Consider the following 19,925-nt stretch of genomic DNA (forward strand, 5'->3'; position numbering starts at 1 on the left):
ACTCATTCTTAAATCAAGTTTCATGAAATTTCTTTAAAACGTCCTGCTTGGATTTGGCACTACCCCTAAAATCACTACCCTGTTTTTAGAAAGTAGGCAGGCTATATTAATTTAAATTATTGCATAAAATAACTATTTTCCATTGTTTTTATGCAAAATAATAACAACCTAAGCTTTCTTCCATTTTAGAATTCTGCACAGTGACGAACAGGCACTTGTTTTCATAGAGAAAAAGAAAACTCGACGTTTTTACTCAATCTGTATTCTTCAGTATTGTCTGTAAAATCATTAAAATCTTAATCAAAACCAGTGAGTTGTAATGGCAGGAGACACATAAACCTTTACATTACAACACTTCTATATACCGTTTGCCTAGTTCAGTCACTACACATATTTAATAGGGGCAATTTCAGTGTTCAGTTGTGCCAGGGAGGTGAAGATTGAGTCACTAGTTTGAAGTTTGCCTTGGAAAATATTTTGTTTAAAATGAAGTTAATTGATTTTTAAGTTGCTTGCTGTTTTAACATCTGGGACTAATTTCAACTGACAGTTAGAAGTACCAACATTTAGCTTTTCTTTTCTTGGTGCCACAGAAAACCCAACATGATTAAACAATTAATTCATATATGGCTTACTTATACCAGAGTGCTAATAATGGCCCATCTAACTAATATAATGAATATATTAGGTGAACAGAGAGTATCTTAAGGGTATGTGGTTTATTCTGCAAACTGTACTCAACTGCTAACGTCTGAGCATTTCATGAGGTTGGTAGTGTTTGTTCAGATTTTTGTATTTGAAAACGTAATATGAAGTCCTCAGTAACAACGTAGCTATTTCAGAGAATATACAGGAATATGTTAAGTTTGACTTCAGAGAATCAGCTCATTACAAACATTTTGTGTTTGTTTGGCTCTTATTTAAGTCACAGAACTGTGTAATAGGAAAGTTTTCTGTTAAAAAACCAAAGAACATTATTTGATAGGAAGGTCACTTTTATTATGGTGTTCTTGTGACTTCTATTGAAGCTGTAAGTGTGTGGTAGTATCCTGAGATTCAGAAACAAAATGCAACAGATTTTTCATTTCACATTAAAAAAAAGAGTATTCGCTTGATTAGTCAACACTGATTTCAAATACAAAATTGTTGATGCTACTGTGTTACATTTAATATATTGCATCATAGGTTATTTGATCAGAACATGAAAACATGATAAAATATTAGCCAGCAAAAACTATTGCTAAGAAGTTGGGCAGTTAGTAGCGAGTTATAAAAGAATGGCTGTTCTAGTGTGGAAATGGAAACACTTCTAGCATTTAGAAAAGTCCTACTATATTGTAGCTGTGTGAAAATAAGTGCATTGCTCATATTGTGGAAATAATTACCTGGATTAGTCTGTAAAAACTGTTAATACTCAAATATGTTAATGTTTATGTTCCTCTCACATGCATGACAAAAAATAATCCTAGAAATCTGACATTTGATGAAGTACAATACTTCCAGATATGTTTTACTTCAGCTCACATGATCATTGCCTGGTATTAGTGATATAAGTGCATTTATCCAACAAATAAAAGCTAATGAAGTACTGGGTGGAAAAGTAATAATTTTCCATTGTTGGGAGAGAAGTATTTATGTTAAGTAATGACCTATGAAACAGTTGCTTCTGCCCACTTAAACACAAACAATGAATGAAATACTCCAGGTTTAACTGCTTTAGTTGTTAATTTGATTATCCAATTTATCACTTGGTAAAATCTGAACTCATTTGAGGAAACATCAAAATTATACTGATTTTGAAGTTATTGACTAGAGTTTTAAAAGAAGCATCTTTAATTTTAGACTGTAAAAACACAGTTCCTGAATTCTGAGCACTACCATAATAAAATGGTTGATTTCTGTTTTGATGAACTGAATGTCTTACTAATGGCAATTCTAACATAACACAGTTAGGCTTCCTGCTCCCTCTGCCCCACCGAGATTAAAAGCATTGATATTGGTTTCAACCTTTTAAGTAAAAAATGTTTTCTTCTTCTTCGGTAATCCAAAAAGAAATCTGTCGTGCATTTGACAGCAGGGTAATACAGATGTGGTTGAAGTACTGTTATAGAGTTTTTGTGTTGTTCTGGTGGAGTTAAGCAATAATATTTATGGAAATAGAAGGTATGCCTTCATATTGATCTCTTACTGACAAATGAGGAGCCGAAGTCAAAGTATTGGTCTCAAATAGTTCACAGCTTGAAAAAATGAGAATGGGGATTGTCTGTAATTTTCAAGTCCTCTGTTCTGATTTACAGGCTCATCTTTAAATCTTGAAATGCAGACATATCTAAAATTGTGCTACAAGTGTGTGTGGTATTACCACAGCTCACAGCCTGGCCAGTAGGGATACAGGCTGAACCTGTATTGCAAAACTCCAGCCATCCAGCCCTTTGTGTTTATAGTTCCCTGTTCGCTTAAATAGTGAAAAAAAGCATACAGGGCATTATTTATTCAGTAGCATGAGATTAGAGGACTGTCAGCTGTTGGACATGTCTTTTGGATGGCATATGTAATTGAGATCCTGAACAACTGTAAACAATCCTGTGCATTTTCGTTTGAATAAAGGAGTTGCCTCTAGGGAGTCTGCCAGATTTTACTCAGTATGATTATTTTCCATCTACCTAAAATTCCCCTGTGCTTTCAGTTGCGCATTTCCACCCATAGATCAGTCTGCAATAGTAATGTTAACTGCAAAATTGCTGTTTTTCACCCCAGATGTAGTTCAGTTATGGATGAACGACCAACTGTTTTTTATCTAGGGTTCATTTATTTCATTATTCATATTGGAGAGAGTTTTGTCATTGAATCAAAAAGAAGGATTTGGATTATGATCTAGGAAGTATATTTAGAATAAGCTTTCCTGTAACAATGAAGACTGCATAACAAAGAATAAACATAAAGCAAAAAGGTACTATAGCATCCCAAAGAAAGGCAGGGTTTCTGTAACCTCAGTGACCTAATCCTGACACTCCTGTTCAGTGCACATATTTGAAAGAAATCACATTATTGCACCTTAGTGAATTACAGCGTATCAGCTGAGCCATGGTAATTGTCCCCTGTGTATTGTCATAGACCAGCCTGTCCAAGCATCAGGATGATGGTTAGATTAACTCTTTTTATGTTGTGTTTCCAAGTTTTGCACTTTATGCGCTCTCTCAATCTCTTCTCATCACATCAATATAGTTACTTTTATTTCAAAACAATCATACTAAACCAACCAAACCAAAACCAAAACCCCCCAAACAAACAAAAACCAAAACAACAACTGACAGCTTATTAAATCAGCTAAACAAGAGAGTACTTTGTTGTTTATCTCTGGTGAAACACAGCAGTTGAACTTAAAAGCCCCCACATTATGGATACTTTAAAAAGTTAGACCCACTTCCAGCACTTCTCTGTCACTTCAAGTTTACTAAGGTAATGGTCTTACATCAACAATGCAAAGCGGAAGCCTTTGACCATATAACAGTACCTTGTATTTTTCCTGAATTGTGATGATGCTTATAGAAAATAAAATAACATGGACTTAAACACATCAATTGCATTTCCAAATGACCTACGAGTTAAACGACCTTATTAGAAGAGAATGTTGAGGATGTTTAATTGCCATGTACAATATCTCGGTCATATTGCAGAGAAGACTGTTTTTAAACAGTAGAGATGCTTTTTCCCCAAATGCCTGATTCTAAGAATATTTCTTAAAAAAAATACCCCCTCCCCAACAACTCTGAGCCTTATTTAAATGTCACAAATATCAACTGAAAATATCTACATAGTGCCAGATTTATGGCAGCTTCCAAAACCAGAATTTCTTAAATGTCCATACTTCCTTTTACGGTTTTTTAATTAGCCTCTGCAGGTCCCTTAATTTTATCTGAATCAGACATGGTAAAATCAAATTACAAGCAAGACTTTCGTTTTATTTGCTTTGAGTGATTGTCTTACTGGGTCAATGTTATACCATTTCAAATTGCAGAATAGTACAAAATTTATATAGAATCTTGAAGTACTGGAAAGAATCAAGAATTTTACTCATCTTTTAAGACAGAAATAGTAAGAAAAGCTTGTTTCTTTAAAAACAGGTAATCTGAAGTAGACTTGAACTCTTTCTTAGTAGCAAGTCTATATTGGTTTTTTATTATATTCATGATTAAGCAGACCACACGGGAGACCAAACAAACTGTGTTTAGGCAAAGTTCTGTTTCGCATGGGCATTGTCAAGTAATAAAAAAATGGGAGATAAAGTACAATACATTCAAGGACAGCGGGGGCTTCACATGTTGACAGCAGGGGCTTGAAATCTTGGATACACTGGTAATTACAAATCAACAACCAGATACAGATATTGTAACTACAGGCAAGTGAATGTTTTCCTTTTGTTAGATGTGAAGTTGACCTTTGTGTTCTGTAAATTAGAAACAACTTCTGGGCAGGGAGGAAGAAGCTGCAACTGATTCAAAATAACTGATGTCTTGATTTGCTTTTAGATCGCTGTTTTCTGTTGTCGAGTAGCTTATCTGTTTTATAAACTGGTCTCCCTCACTCTCTGCTTTGAGGAAAAAAAAATGGTAACTGGCTGAAGAATCATGGAAGTTAATTGAATCACCCAAAATCTGCAGAACTGACACGATAGTTTGTTTGGCCCATGTTTTGTTGCTCCCTCCTCTCTTTCCATTCCCCCTTCTACGTGATTCATAAATTCTCAGTTTGGGCTGCAAGCTCTTTGTCTTCTCACCTGTTTGCAGAATGCGCCTTATCAAAGAGCACAAACTTGTTCTTACGCATGCCATCACTCACAGAAAAGGAGCTTTACAAATAGTACCCTGGCGATAAAAATCATAATCCCATACTCCTCTGTCCTCCAAAGATCATGGTCAGGGTTGGGACTGCATTTCTGTCGAGTACAGTGGAGTTATGAGGCAGAATGCAGATGATGTCGCATAGCAATTACAGAACAAATAAGAACAAGATGTTGCAAATAGATGCAAAGGTGTGCTGTGTTGGGATGACAGCAGGAGGAGTGCAGGTTTGAATATATTAACTGCATTTATGGCTGTACTGTTATTAAAAGGAAGCATGTGCTTCAAATTTGCTTACATTTTATGGGATGTAAGAGCTGCAATTGAAAGTAAAGGAGTAATTTGTTTAGCTATTACCTTCAGGCATTCACCTGTTACCACAGTCCGTCTTGCTCGTTCTGGAGAAATGTAGGTGCAGGGCTGTGCAAACTAGTTGAGAAAGGTTGTTATGCGTAGAAAGAACAGCGCGGTGGCACAAGAAGGGGAAGCACAAATATTACCATGGTAGAAATATGCATGCACAGCTGCCACCACTGGCATTGCAATTGAAACAAGTAGATATAGGTTTTACCTAGGCACTATGCTCTAAGTATTTATGCACTAGTGTTTATGTGAGGATATTTAAAATCTTTTTGTAACACTTCAGTTTTTAAAAACTATTTTCGAAGTGAGGTGTTGAATCTAACCTCTCTCTGTACTCTGGTACGCTGAACATAATGTTGTACTTTCCACAACTAATACTCAGGATGCTCTTAGAATTTCTAATGTTGAATTTCAGAAATGAACTCGGCTTCATCTTTTTATGTGTTCAAGTGGCAGCCTTGGGCAATCTCCATCTGTCAGATAATTATTCTAGTTTAGCTACTCATTTCTCCAGATTTTTAAAAGCTTTGGCTCATATCATCCTAAAATTATCTATATGCTTGCAAAATGGAATGTAAATGTAGCCTTGTATGTTTTATAGACCATGCTCTTTTTTCTTGAACTAGCTGCCACCTTAAAGCAGTCTTTCCAGTTGCTTATGTCAGCTATCTTAACAATTATCCACTCTGTTAAAGATCCATTTCTATCTGGAAGCAAGATCAAGAAAAGCTCCCAAAGACTGTATGCCCCTAAAATTTCCTTATCTCCCATGCACTTTGCTGCCCTATTTTACATTTGGATAGATATTGTATTCCTGTTCGGCTGTGTAGCTTAGATTTTTTGCTACTTGTGAAAATTGAGGGCTGATGCCATCCCCAGCTAAACAACTACAAGGTGGTAGAATCTGAGAGAGGAGTGAGAGAAGCAGGCAGTGGAAAAATAATCTGGGGCTTCAGGATAACTGGCTTTGGCTTTTTCAGGGAACAGGTATGTAGTATCCCATGGCAGATAGGTAGCATCCCCTAAAGTGCAGAGGGACCCAGAAGAGCTGGTTGCTCTTCATGGACAGCATCCTCAAAATGCGTAAGGACACAGAATTTTCCAGTGTGCAGGAAGACAAGTGTAGAGCAGACAGCTGGCTTGCTGGAATGGGGAATTCCTGAGTCAGTTCACACAAACAATGAAGGGTATGGAGGATGTAAACAGGGACAGGCCTCTGTGGAGAACATAAAAACAGTGTTTGAGTGTAGAGGAAAGTAATTAGGAAAGTCAAAACCCCGCTGGAGTTGAAGATAAGTGAAGGACTTCTGTAGGTTCCTTAGTAAAAAATGGAAGAATAAGGAAAATGCTTCGCTGCTGATGCAGCAGGAGTCGTAGTGAGAAAAGACAGAAGGGCTGAGGGACCCAGTGCCGCCTTTGCTTTGGTCTTGGCTGGCAAGGTCTACGCTCAGACCTCTGAGGTCCCTGAACCTTGTGGCAGGGCGCAAGGAAATAAATTGCTACCAACAGGTGAGCAAGTTCCAGTTAGGGACTGCTTAAGCAAGCTGGACCTGAGGGTACTGGAGGGCAAAGCTTTGCCATTGAGGCAGCAGTTAGCCCTTGTGGCAAAGATGGCCAGCTGATACCTGGGCTGCAGATGGAGAAGATGATTCTTCACCTCTCTTCAGCATTTGTGGGACAGCATCTGGAGGGCTGTGTCTAGTTTTGTGCTCCTCGGTATGAGAAAGACATTGATGCACTGGAGCAAGGCCAGTAGAGGGCCACCAGGACAGTGAGGGGATTGGAAAACATGAGGCTGAGAGAACTGGCTTTGTTTGGGATGAGAAAAAGAAGGCTAATGGCAGGTTATAGAGAAGATGGAGCCAGGCCCCTCAGAGATGCATGTTGAAAGAATGAGAAGCAAAGGACACAAACTGTAGAAGGATAGGAGGAGAAATTGTGTGAGAAAGGTCAAACACTATAGTAGGACTGGCAAGTTTTGGAATCTCCATCATTGGAGATATTCAAAAGTTGACTTGACATGGCTGTGAGCAACCTGCTATGACTTGGAAGCTGACCTTGTCTTGAGCATGAGACAGGTGACATGTGAAGGTCCTCTCCAATCAGACTTACTATATGGTTACCTATAGATCAGATGTTAAATATTTTGCAAATGATATGGAACTGTTAGCCATTTCATTACTAAATATTTATAAACATTTTTGTGGTTTTTTTTTTTCCCTCATGCTTTCTTTACACTATATATTCATAGAAATTTTTCAGAATACTTACTGTACCTACATTTACTTTACAAATTGTGGGATCGTTGTTGTAGAGGAGAATTTTGAGTTGCAAAGTAAAATAACATGCATTTTTTTATAAAGAGGAATTAGGCATTGTTCTTTGTTATATGCTATAAAGGTTTGCCAGATGCGTAATTTTAAAACTGTCTACTTTAAATAGGGAAAATGTTCGTCTTCCTTTTGCTATATCTTGAACAATAAGTATGCTGCTCTTAGACTTAATAAAATTCAGTTGTGAACGTATTTTTCTTTTGCTCCAATATAAATTAACTTTTTAAATTATAGAAGTTATTAGAGCGTATTCTCGAACATCCTGTTCAAAGTGTTTTTAATGGATTTTATAAATTGATATGAGCTTCTTTGAAATGCATTTTTGCTTGTGGTAACTATTTGTTCTCCTTCAGACGAGGAGTATTTGCTAGATTTTATGAGTATGCTAGAAATGATACCTTAATTCAAAATATTCTTTCCTGCATTAAATGCCTACAGTCTGTATTAGTATTCAGTTGTTTGGGTTTTCTTTTTTTAGTTTGTTGCTTAATGAGATTTTATTGTCTGTTTTCTTGAGTTTACAGATTGGTACATTAAAAACCTTGTTTGGAAAAGAGCATTAGTATGAAATTATTAGAGATCTGAATACTAAGTATTTTGCCGTCGTGTTTGGAATGAAAGGAACATGTACTTATGGAAAAAAACCTCAGCTGAGATGAATTCCTTGCATGCTGTAGTGTATTTCAAAGAAGAATAAAGCAAACTGAGAGGGGGAAAGAATTATCGCTGTGGTAGAGGAGAACGAACAGACTGGGCAGCCAGAGATACTGTACTGTTTTGTACTCTTCATTGGTCTTATTCGGAACACTTTTTTATGCAATTTTCTGATAATACCAAACTCACAAATCATAAAAGAACAGATATAAGTACTAAATAATGAATATATTGAAGATAAGAATAATTCATGACAGTCATAACTCCAAGAGTACCTTTCAGTTTGCTTTGATACCATCAGAATGTTTTGAAATTGGTTTAGGAACCTGAAGCCCAGCTTTTTGTGGCATCCTGAATTCACAAGTACATTGGAATCAGCAAAACATGTCAACAAAATAAATGACCCTGATGCAGGTTGTTTGCATTTCTGCCATAACAGTGTTATCAATATGGTATGCATACAACCGTGGGCTTCTAAAACGCAGGGGGATTATCAGCATTTTCCCCTTCCCCTTTGATAGCCAAGAGAAACTCTTGGTACATGCGCTTATCTTACAACCCCAGAGACATTAGAGAAGAAACCTACATAATTATTTTTTTAGAATAATTATCCGGTATCTCTGGTTTTGTAGGGATCCAGGATGTGATGTTTGATTTTTAAAAAATATGAGAAAAATTATCGGTTTTGGGAACGTTTACATTCCAAGGAAATAACTTAGATTTTTAATATGTGTTACTTTAATGACCTCGGCTCTGCCACAGGCTTGGTAGTCCACACTTGCCATCTTTTTGGCTAACACTCAGCTTGTAGTTTTTTTCTGGGAAAATATGCTTGTCCTATTGTGGAAACACATTAAAATCAGTGAGGCTATAGATGCATGGAGCTGTCGGTGAGAGACCAGTTTGCATAATCAAGGCCTGATGAGTCAATGAAGAATCCATATTGTTACTTACCTAAGTAACAGGGAAAAGAACAGTAACTACTGGATATGGAGCTTGTGCACTTTGAAAGGGAACATCTACTGCTTTGTAAAAAGCCTTTAGTTGTTTTCAGTAGAGATTTGGTTCCATCTGACAACAGATGTAAGCATGTCATCCTACTAGAGCATCTTACAAAGGCCAGAATTCCTTATTTTCATACACTTTTCATGCTTTCTTGCTTTTTAAAAAGCAGTATCATGACAGTGCGTGTGAAGTACAAACACAGGTTTGTACTGAATTCTGTTCTGAAATGAACTTCAAGGCTTTTATCTTAAAAAAATGGAAGATATATTCACTCGCAGGACCTACTTAATTTTTAGCATAATTGTGTATGTGAGAAATAAGCCTTTATTTCAACTTTGAAACCCAGATTTCCAAGGTTGTAAGCTGTTTCAGCATCATATGAAATGAATCAGATTTTTTATTTACAAATATATGTACCTACATGCGTATGTGTGTGTGTGTATACACACACAAGTGACAGATGCTGCTTTATGTTGTACAATTAAAAACACAAACACAAATGCAAAAGAATTCCCTTGGCTGTTATGAATCAAAACAAAACTCTCCTCTTTACCTCTTCATGTTTGTATGTGGGAACTTCATCCTCCTTTTGTCTTACTTCTTAATTTTAATGATTATCCCTTTTATTAAATGTGACTTTGCTATTTCTAATTCTCAGCTATTGTCATATATTTCTTAACTGGTCATTCTCAGCTTTCCCGTTTCATTATTTTTCCTACTTAAACAATATGATTTTCAGTGCCTTGGTTTCATGGTTTTAATGGAGGTAATGAAATGGTTCTGCCTCTGTGCTCTACCAACTGATGTTCCATTGCTTGAGTATGAATGGTAAAAAAGTTGTGACTAATAGAGAAACAAATGCCTGTGTGTTGCTCTGCTTTATATGTATAAGCTGCAGAATTTTTAAATTACCTAACTACAAAAGTTATGTATGTGGAGATAAAAAAACATGTGGAATATTGGGGGGTTGAGGAACAATTCTAATCTTCTTGGAAGATTAAAAGCATCCTTATTCAAACGTTACTTATTCTAGCTATTATCAAACCTCCTGATCTCTGAGAGATGTAAGAGTAAGAGGCTTTATGCTACACAGTTTTAATGAAGTCGCTATTACATACTCCACAGAAGGAATGCATATATCTGTATCAGTTTTCAAGATGGGAAAGGTGAATTCTGAAGTGAAGAGAAAGCTCGCTCGGGGCAGCATGGTGTGTTAGTAAGAAAAGGACAGTCCACAGCTGCACCCAGCAGATGGCATTTTTCCCCCTTCTAGCAACTAAATATTTTCAAAGCTCTAATATTTGGCTATTTTCATACTTTAAAGTAAAACCTTTTTTCACAAAGTATTAGAAGATTGCACTGTGAGCAAATATTTTTCAGCGGATTATAAATTATATATAATGTATGTACCTTTAATTACAGGATAGAGACAACTCGAATGAGCAGAGTGAAACAGGATAGTGAAATTGATTATTTTGTTTTTTCCCCCTTGAGCCTGTATATCAAAACCATGGTGTCTCACAGATGTTTATAAAAGCACTTCACTCTTCTGGTGAATGTTAAAGCATCACATCTTAAATGGTCGAGTTTTTAATCATTTTACTCAGGAGTACAAAATCCTGCTTGAAAGTGGGTATTCGATGGTAGGAGATCACTGGATTTGGGGAGCAGAGCAGAACAGATGGACTCAAAAGTGAATTGGTTATCTCTGAACTGCTCTCTCCCCTCCATAAGGGAAAGTTCACTGTGGGCATGGTTAACCTTTCTCAACTAATTCATTCAAGGAGAGGAGCAGAAATGACTCTCAGGACTCACTGACCAAGATGTTGGTCCTTAGTTCCTGCACAATACTCACTTTGACAAAAATCTCCACACAGCAGCTTTCTACTCAAGTTTGCTGTACTTAAAACCAACACCACCACCACTACCCACCCAAACTCTGAGGTTCTGTAGATGCCCACCAGTGTCCTACATAAGGAAACACCCCTGATAAGCTTAGACAAAGGTGGGTTTTATTAAAAACTGGTGAATGGAGAAAGGATAGTGTACAGTGAGGAGAATACCCATTGTTTCAACCGCAGTGAAAACAAACTAGCTTGGATGTACAGAACGGACTGGGATATCGGGACAGTTGCAGCAAAACTGTGCCATGTGTGTAAGCTTGAGAAAGTTGAGTAAGAAATAATTTTGCAACTCTCACAAGCCCTCAAGTACGAAATTGCACCCTCTTTCCTCACTCAGACTTCTTCAGCCTGTGTGTCTTCATAGCAACTTGACGAACAAGAATTCTCAAGCTTGTTTAAAAACCCTTGTTCCTGCATTCTCGTCCTAAGGAAAACAATTATCTTCCTTTCTTTTAGTTTTCAGATGTCAGATACAATAATTACATTCTAGATTAGCTTTGAGTGATTTATACCTGACTGAAGTGCCTGTTTGCTGTCAGATAATAAATTCTCTCCCATAGTAACAAGATGGGGTTGAAAGTAGCTTTGAAGAAAGGAATGACCTATTTAATTTTTGAACAGATAAAGGATTTCTCTGAAGGAACAATTAAAACTTGATTTTGCAGCATTAGTATTAATAGTTGTCTGATAGATGTTCTTTTACTGGTTCAGGAAAGTAAGTGTGTGTGTATAAAGTAAACCTAGAGCTAATTCTTTTTCTGTGCATTTTAGATCAATCATGGATAAATCTTCCAGTGGAAGTGCTGGATGTGAAAAATTAAAGGAATAATTCTGAGTTTGAAATTAAATATATTAGACAAAAATGTAGAATTGTAGGAACTGTCAGAGTAATCCCATTGTCACTGCCCTGTGCTTGTAAACTGCAGCAGAGGAATATTAAGGTTACAACCTAATGTCCAAGAGAAACCGAATTCCTCCAAAAAGAGTAGATGCCAGGGACTGTGTGTTACTTGTGTTGGGACAGGTAGATCCAGCACACAGATCTGTAGTAGCTGAGTTATAGAATAACTTGTAGATTACTTAAATAAGCTTGTAAATTACACTTCTTTTAAAAACCAAGTTGTAAAAGAAGATGAGAGACGCTTTGTCGTCGGGTTTCCTATCGGGTGTAAAACTTGACAGCAGGGATGTGTGAAAATGTAGGTTTCCCATCATCTGTTATGGGAATATGTGTTCTCTGTGTTTGCCCTTTTCTCTCTTTGCTTCTGTGGTGCTGTTCCCATATAGGCTGAGGTTTGTGTTCCTGCTAAAGTTTTAATCATTCTCCTTTCCTTCTCTCACTCATATTTGCATGTGAGTCTACAGGGTTGGTTTCCAAGCAAAGATGAATATTTTTCACTTGCTGTCAGCTGCTACTCCAAAAATGATTAAAATCCTGGTTAAAATGCATAGGGTTTCCATGAAATAACTGGAATTCCATTCCTCTGTGCTGATTGTTAATTTTCTCTCTCTGATGTAGGTAAGACGCGGCATATAGGAAGAGACAATAGCTTACGTTCTTTTGTTATGCTCTTCACATATATATATAAAATAGCCACATTTTGAGACATCTATGTCTTTCTTGATACATGCTCCAGTCCTTTTTCTTCCCAGCTATATCACTTAGTCTAAGAAAACCTACTACTTTTTCTTCAAGACTTTGTCTTAATCTTAAATCAGACCTGAATTAAGTTCACAGTGTTTATCATGAGCAATGTGATTTTTTTTTTTTCTATAGTACCTGTAATTAATAGCAGTTTACTATATTACTTAAAAAAGGCTTATTGCCTGCAGGTAGCTTACGAAACTGCCATGAGGATCTTCTGCTTGGAAAATCAAAATATACTGAACCATGTTGCAATATTTTTTTTAGCAGGCTTTATTTTTGGCAGGGGTAAAATATAGTCCAAAAGGACATACAAAATTGCTTGCAGTAAAAAATGATGTCTTGGAGGCATAATGCAAAAAGGAAAAAGAAAAAAAAAAACCCTCTTTTACTGTACATTTGTTAATTAATAACTTAATAATTTACGTTACATAAATCTTCTCAGAAATAGATGAAAGAAGAGACAGAGCAGGTCATCCTGATACCAGTTAAATGAGTAGTTATCAGCCAGGGACTGGAAGTAACTAATTTTTTGTCCTATGCAGTTAGCATTTAATCATAATTGCTCTTTCACATATGCCCTACACAATAAAAATTCATAATTCAGGACAGTAAATGAAAAGATCCTCTCTTTCTGTAATAATAATATAGCAATTTTTATGAAGAATGAAATTATTTTTTCCCACAGTTTCTAGGAAAGATATATTTTTGCAAGTTGCTCATCACCCAGGCCTCAGTTGCTTTGGCTTTTTAGAGAGAGTTTTACAAAATAGGTTAATAATTTCAAGTAAAGTGTAGAAAGTTGGCATTGGAAGAGACGAGGAATACTAATAGCATATGAAGAGCTTGCAAAATGGTTGTATTGGACCAAGCATTTTGTAGAAGCAGCTCCTGAAGATTATGATGTTTCCTGATCCTCTTTCTCAGCCAGCGTGCAGACAAGCGGGTCCGGCTGCCTGGGACTTCTTGGGCTGTTTGTGGACTTGGATATGACTGTACCCCGAGTGCCTGGGAAGGAGGGAGCCTGGCTGGTGCTGCCTGTGTTTTCAGTAGCCTCCTTGGGTTTATATTGCTGTGGAGTTCGTGGCCACTCAGGAGAAACTGGAACAGTAGTTTTCAAGCTGGGAGCTGTTGCTGTGAAGCAAATGTGTAGTGCAGAGGCACCTCAGAAGTTTTTATTGTTGTTGTTCCTAATCTGTTTTCAGGCTGCCCTCTGTTTCTGAGCATTGTCCCAGCACACTCCCACTCCTGGCAGCTCCAAGGAAAGCATGCTTCCCCTCTCCACATTTCAGAATTGGGATAAATGCTGCTAAATTTTGGAGGACGGAGAAGGAGAGTGGATGTATTAATAGGTGTGTGAGCACAAAATGTATTGATAGGAGACGGTCATCTTAAAAAGCCTGTACAAAACAGAACCAGGGAGTGGTGAAGTCAGAAGTAAAGGAAGGAAAGAATGGAGGAAAGGGTTACTGGGAGAGATGTGACACTTCTGAAGTGAGGCACAGCACCCTGACAGCAGAGCAGTGGTTTCCCTTCTAGAGAAAGCAAACTTATGGGTAAACATACTGATACTTTTGAGCAGAGTAATATACCAGAAACACAGGGCAGCTTTACTGCAAATGCCTTCTAGATTCCAGGTGCCATAATGAGTATTACACTCTTTGTACTTGGTACTAAAAGATAATAGGCATTTCTTTTGTCACACCCAGGAAAGTACTTCAGCTGTATTTCTTAATACTTCAGAAAGCAGAATACTTCATTCCAGTTTTATTACTACCTGAAGAATTTCTGTAAAAGAAATTTAATTTAAAATTTCATAAAATGAATATGCGGAGGGACTTAATTTTGTAATGAACAGAGGAATTGAATCTTGCACCATCTGTGACGATCTCAGAAAGAAGAGTGAAGAATTCAGCAGAGTTCTTGAAATCTCTGACAGCCTCCTACCTTATTTTGGGTGGTAGGTTTGTTCGTAGCAGACGGGTGTTCTTCATGCATTCTGCTGGTGACACTTGTCCCTAGGGAGATGGCAGCTGGGTGCGTGTCACCCCCAATCCCAGACAAACAGTTCATTGTTTGTTCCGGGCTTCCCCTCGGGACTGTGATCTGCTTAGTTCCCCAGGAACCTGTACGTAAATCGTTTGGAGGCTATAACTCAATAATTCCTGTGACTGTGCATGATTAATAAAAGATCGATTTTTAATAAATCATTAAAATGTTTTGGGGAGACAGGAAGAAAGAGAAATCAGTTGGAGTGGTCTGGCAGCGCACATGCATATGGCTAAGACTGCGCTTTCCTGAAGCCTTTGATAAGAATTTTCATACTGATTCTATCGCTGATCCATGTAGACAAGTGAATTTTCTATTCTTTAATGTTTTATTTTAAAGATAAATTGTTAGTGTTTTTATGTGATCAGCCCCTGTTTCTCTTGCACACCAGGACAACATCAACGAGCTCCAGTCTAATTACGTGTTTCATTATGAAGTGTTTATCAGATTTGAATTCTCCCTCAATTGACATAATTTGATCACTCCTTGTTCTTTTATTTGAGGAGTAAAATACGGATCACCTAATCTATCTTTGCTTTGCCATGGATTGTCAAAAGGATACTGGTACCAACTGATTTACTCAGGGTACCTTACGCTGTGCTTCAAAGGGGTTTACAGTATTCTTTCTGAAAAACTTTTGCATTCATAATTCAAATTTTTGCTGTATGATAGAGTCATCTCCATGGAATACAGAAGTGCCTTGTCATTATTGCAGAGGAATTCCCTCTCAATTTGGCCAACCTGCAGAGTGTCCTGTTTTCTTCTATTTGGAAGCATTGGCTGCCAAAGCCTGGGGCTGCTGGGGGTACTGCCACCCCTGGTGCAGTTTCCCTCATGGTGCTGAGAAAACCAGGGAGCTGTTGGAGCATCTGAGCTGCTGCTGGTGGGCAGAATGGGGGGCATTGTAACCAGATGAGACCACCCTCATCGTAGCTTTTCTGCCAGTTCTTTGTCATGGTTTTTCACCAGTAGCAACCTGTGTTCCAGCTGCTCTGATGGTTTAGGATTGTGCGGGACAGACGTTTGGTTTTATGTTTTTTATTTAAAAAATGGAAAGACCAAGGACAAAGGAATGACAAAACATCATGTGGAAAGAAAAAAAGTTCAATGAGCTTCGGAGTCAATCCTTTGAACGTTAGGAAATAGCAGAGTTCTAGTTGCCAGGTTTGTATACATTATGATACAGTCCTTAATTTTATGGGTAACTACCTTTCCCAAATTCATACACTCAGGAGCACATATCTTTCTCTGCAGTGGAAAGTAATAGTGAGATTGTAAGGGAATTGTAAGTACAGCGTCAGCTTCCTTTCAAAGTGATGAACTTTGTAATCTAGCTAAAGTTGTCAGCCTTTGCTTCATAGCTTGCTTCATCAGCAGACTTCCTTTGTTCATGACTTCTTCAGATTACTAATAAATATATTAAACAGTCTGTTACATAAATTGAATAGTCACTTGGCCTTTGCCAAGATGAAAACTGACCATTTATTCTGCCTGTCCAGTCTCTTAATCGGAGTTTGATCCGTAACAGTAAGTAGCCTCTACCATATAAAAGTACTTACTGCCTAGTTTTATTAAAAAATAAAAATAATAAATTGCTGTGGAAGACTGTAAGAGAAGCCTTTTGGCAGTCTGCATCGATTATGTCAGTGTGGTGCCTCTCCTGCCCCCCACTCCTTTTTAAACACTCTTTCATTAGAGTGATCAAAAGGGAAGGCAGATGCAGCCGCAGTGTGAGCGCAGGGGCCGCGCAGCCTCCTGGGCGAGCCTGCTGAACAGCGCGCTGCTCCACAACTGGCAAATATTACCCTATTTAGGTGTTAGAGGTTGGCATTTTGTTTATTTTTTCTGTTTTGTTTTTGTTGTTGTTGTTGATTGGTTTTTGGTTTGTTTCTAGTAGCAATTCGGAGCCTCCGTATTAAGAAACGTCAGAAATCTCGGATATGTTGCATCAGGGTTTGGTGATTTATTTCACCTTAATTATCAATATATCCCCAAAGGTTTTCTTTTAGTACTGCTGTTTCCGCAGGCGTTTCGTTTTGGTAACTAAAAAAAGGTGCTCCTGACTAGGTGCCTTTATTTCTTTCAGAGGGAACAAACAAATCTAGTAGTTTTTCAGCAGTCTCCCTGTAGTTGCTCCTTGTATTTCCACGTGATCAAGTGAATCTGATTTTTTTTTATCAGTTCTGTACTTGGATATACTTGAGATTTGTTTGCCATTATCTCATTATTTGTTGTTGGAAATCCATTTTTTCTCAAGTAGCTCCTGAGACACTTAAAACGTCTTTGTTTTGACTTTAAAATACCTGTAATTAGGCTTATTATTTTATTGAAGTCTCCTGATATAAAGCTTTGCGTTGTGGTGTCAGTTCTTCACTTAATTCCGGCTGTTGAATTTGCCGGCGTTGTGATGTCTGTTATATTTTAGAAGACGGTCAAGGTGGAAGGACCCTATGGGGTCCAAGACTAGAATTTATCCTAGACTAGGATTTATGGTGTTGCAGTGAGCGCATGTGAGTGCTCCTGTGCTGTGAGATGTGGATAAACCAAGGCAGGGCTGCAGCACAGCTGGTGTCAAGCAGGTCCTGCAGCAAATTGGGAATAGCTCCTGACTGCAATCATGTAGCTCAGTGAGGAAAAAAAAAGGATAATATTCAGAAAGAAAAAATTACGTTTACTGTCAGAAATAGATTCTAATAGTGAATTTTCTCAGACTACGTAATAATCTCCCAAAGGAAAAGGCAAGCGGCCTCATTTGTCAGATAATTTATGGCTAGGCTGGCCAAATTGCTCATTATACTACAGGGAATAATATTCCATTGGTGGAGGAATGGGCATGATTATTTAATGGGTACTTTTTGTTTCTACTTACTTTTCCTTTCTACTTTTTATGGCTAAGTTATATGTAAATGTAGTCAAAATGCTTCGTTATGCGATTTGCCTTGGTACCGCAAAGCCTGGACAAATATTAAAATATTATCAGCACTAGACATAAACACAGCAACCAAAAGGCAGTGATATTGGAAACATCTGATGTTGTGGTTTTATTTATACAGTGCAAGAACGTTTCTTGAGAATTCTCCGTCTCTAAGAAAGCATTTGTGTACAAACACCTTCCCTCTCCCCGAAAACGAAACAAAACAAAACCAAGCAACAGCCAAACACTTGTTCAAAAATAATGCAAATTCCTAACTTTGACTTCAGTCAGTTTATTCTTTTTGACCATGATCTAGAATCACTTGCAGACCATTACCTCAAATATGAAGTCAATTCATTTTGCGGTTTCGAACTCTCTAAATGTAATTTTTATTGGGCTTGGTATATAACAGTGGTGACGTTCTTCAGTGGAATTATGTCTTTCAGGGATCAGTTACTTCCCATATTCCTATTGTCAACAGACAGTGACAGACAGTGGTTTACTATAGGGAGTGAGGTAGTTCAGTGAAGCTTTTCAAGTATTACGCATAGGAGCTTTTCCTATGAAGGGCAATTAGCATATAACTGATATTTTTGCCTGAGTTTCATGTGTTTCAGAAAGCAGCATGCATATTGATATGACTAATAACACACGCTGTTGGAGTACTGTTGTGGGAAGGCTGAAAGTGTTAAGTTCAAGTCTGCAGTTTGTGCTAGCCACTGCATTTTTGCCATGAATATTACTCAAAATACAGTTTTATGTTAATTACCATCGCCATTGACTTGGCTTGGGATATTCTGCAAATTCAGAGTTCCCTGAACGAAAAGGCCTTACTTACATTTCTGTGAGATTTTTTATTGCAAAGATTAATTTAGCATTGTAAAATTATTTACAGTCTCTTTTTTATTATAACACTTGATTGCATCCAACCTTTTTCCTCTCTTGAGTTCAAACCCAGGAGTTTTTTTTGGATTTCTGCTATGTAACCAGCTGTGCATCATATCTCTTCCAGTTTCTTCATAACCTTTTCCAGTTTGTGTCCTAACTTGAGGAATAACATCCTAAATCAGATATACAGTATATTTGCCTACTCTTTACCCTTGTGATTATACTAGAATGGCTTATATTTGTCCATGTATAAAGTTCTGTTGCAGGACTGGTGAGTAAAAAATTTTGCTAGAATATTTTCATAGCCTGAAAAACTTCTCTGTCCTGTGAAGCCCCTGCTTTGCCATTGCCAATATTCTGTGTGCCAGGTTCACTCCTGCTTCTATGAACCCTCAGGTTCTTTGTCTCTTTATACTTTTAGAATGAAATAAAACTCATATTCTTTGTTAGTTTAAATTCAGAAGCTTATCTGTGCACTGCTATCAGCCTATTCCAGAATTTGTATTGATCCTTTAATATACTTTTATATTACATAATACTTAGTATAATATTTTCATTATGTTGCTCTTTTGTTACTCAGTGAAATAAATGAATGAAATAATTAATGATCTTGGAAAAAAAAGCTTGTAGGAAGTTTTGACCTGACTCTAACATCGATTTTTATAATTTTTTATTTATGCTTTTCTGACTTTCTTCTTGCTTTTTCTTTTAATTTGATATATATAAAATACATAATTAGCATTGAAAAGCAATGGGGAGCAATTATCATAAGCGAGAAGCACAATATAACTGAAATGTCACTGTAGTAGAATCCAAGTTATGGTTCAAGAGACTACTTAAGAAACTGCTTCTCTTTCCATGGCTAAGGTATTGCAGCAGACTGCACAGTTTTCCTTCACTGTTTAAGTGAACGCAAGAAAAATACATAATATTTATTATATTTTTAAGAGGATCTCAGCAGCATTATGTGAACATGGTGTCCTTTCTGCCATGCCATGATGCCTTATTTGTGCTCATGTCATTGTGTCCAATAATGACATACAAGGATAATTTCTTTGCATAATGCAATACAAAATTTATAAAATTATGTATAACATGTAAAATCCATATAACATTATGTATAGAAGTTACCTTTATCTTCAAAGCTATGTAAGAAACATTCAGTGTTTGAAAATCTAGTTATTGAACTTAGGAAGGTGTTGCTTCTGTTCTTAGGGCTGTTATTCCACCATGTTTGTGACTTAAAACAGTCAATTCTGCCTAAAATATGCAAATGCACCCAGAGTGATTTTTAGAGATAGTTAAAACACATATAGAGCATAACAGTGG

General features: G+C 37.2%; 1 protein-coding gene across 2 annotated transcripts in view; it reads left to right on the plus strand.

Moving 5' to 3' along the window:
* RNGTT (RNA guanylyltransferase and 5'-phosphatase) overlaps window positions 1-19,925 on the plus strand; it is a 182,290-nt gene that overhangs the window by 120,139 nt on the left and 42,226 nt on the right. The window lies entirely within an intron of this gene.

The sequence above is a fragment of the Patagioenas fasciata genome, chromosome 3 (genome assembly GCF_037038585.1).
Source record: "Patagioenas fasciata isolate bPatFas1 chromosome 3, bPatFas1.hap1, whole genome shotgun sequence".
NCBI classification, from domain to species: Eukaryota; Metazoa; Chordata; class Aves; order Columbiformes; family Columbidae; genus Patagioenas; species Patagioenas fasciata.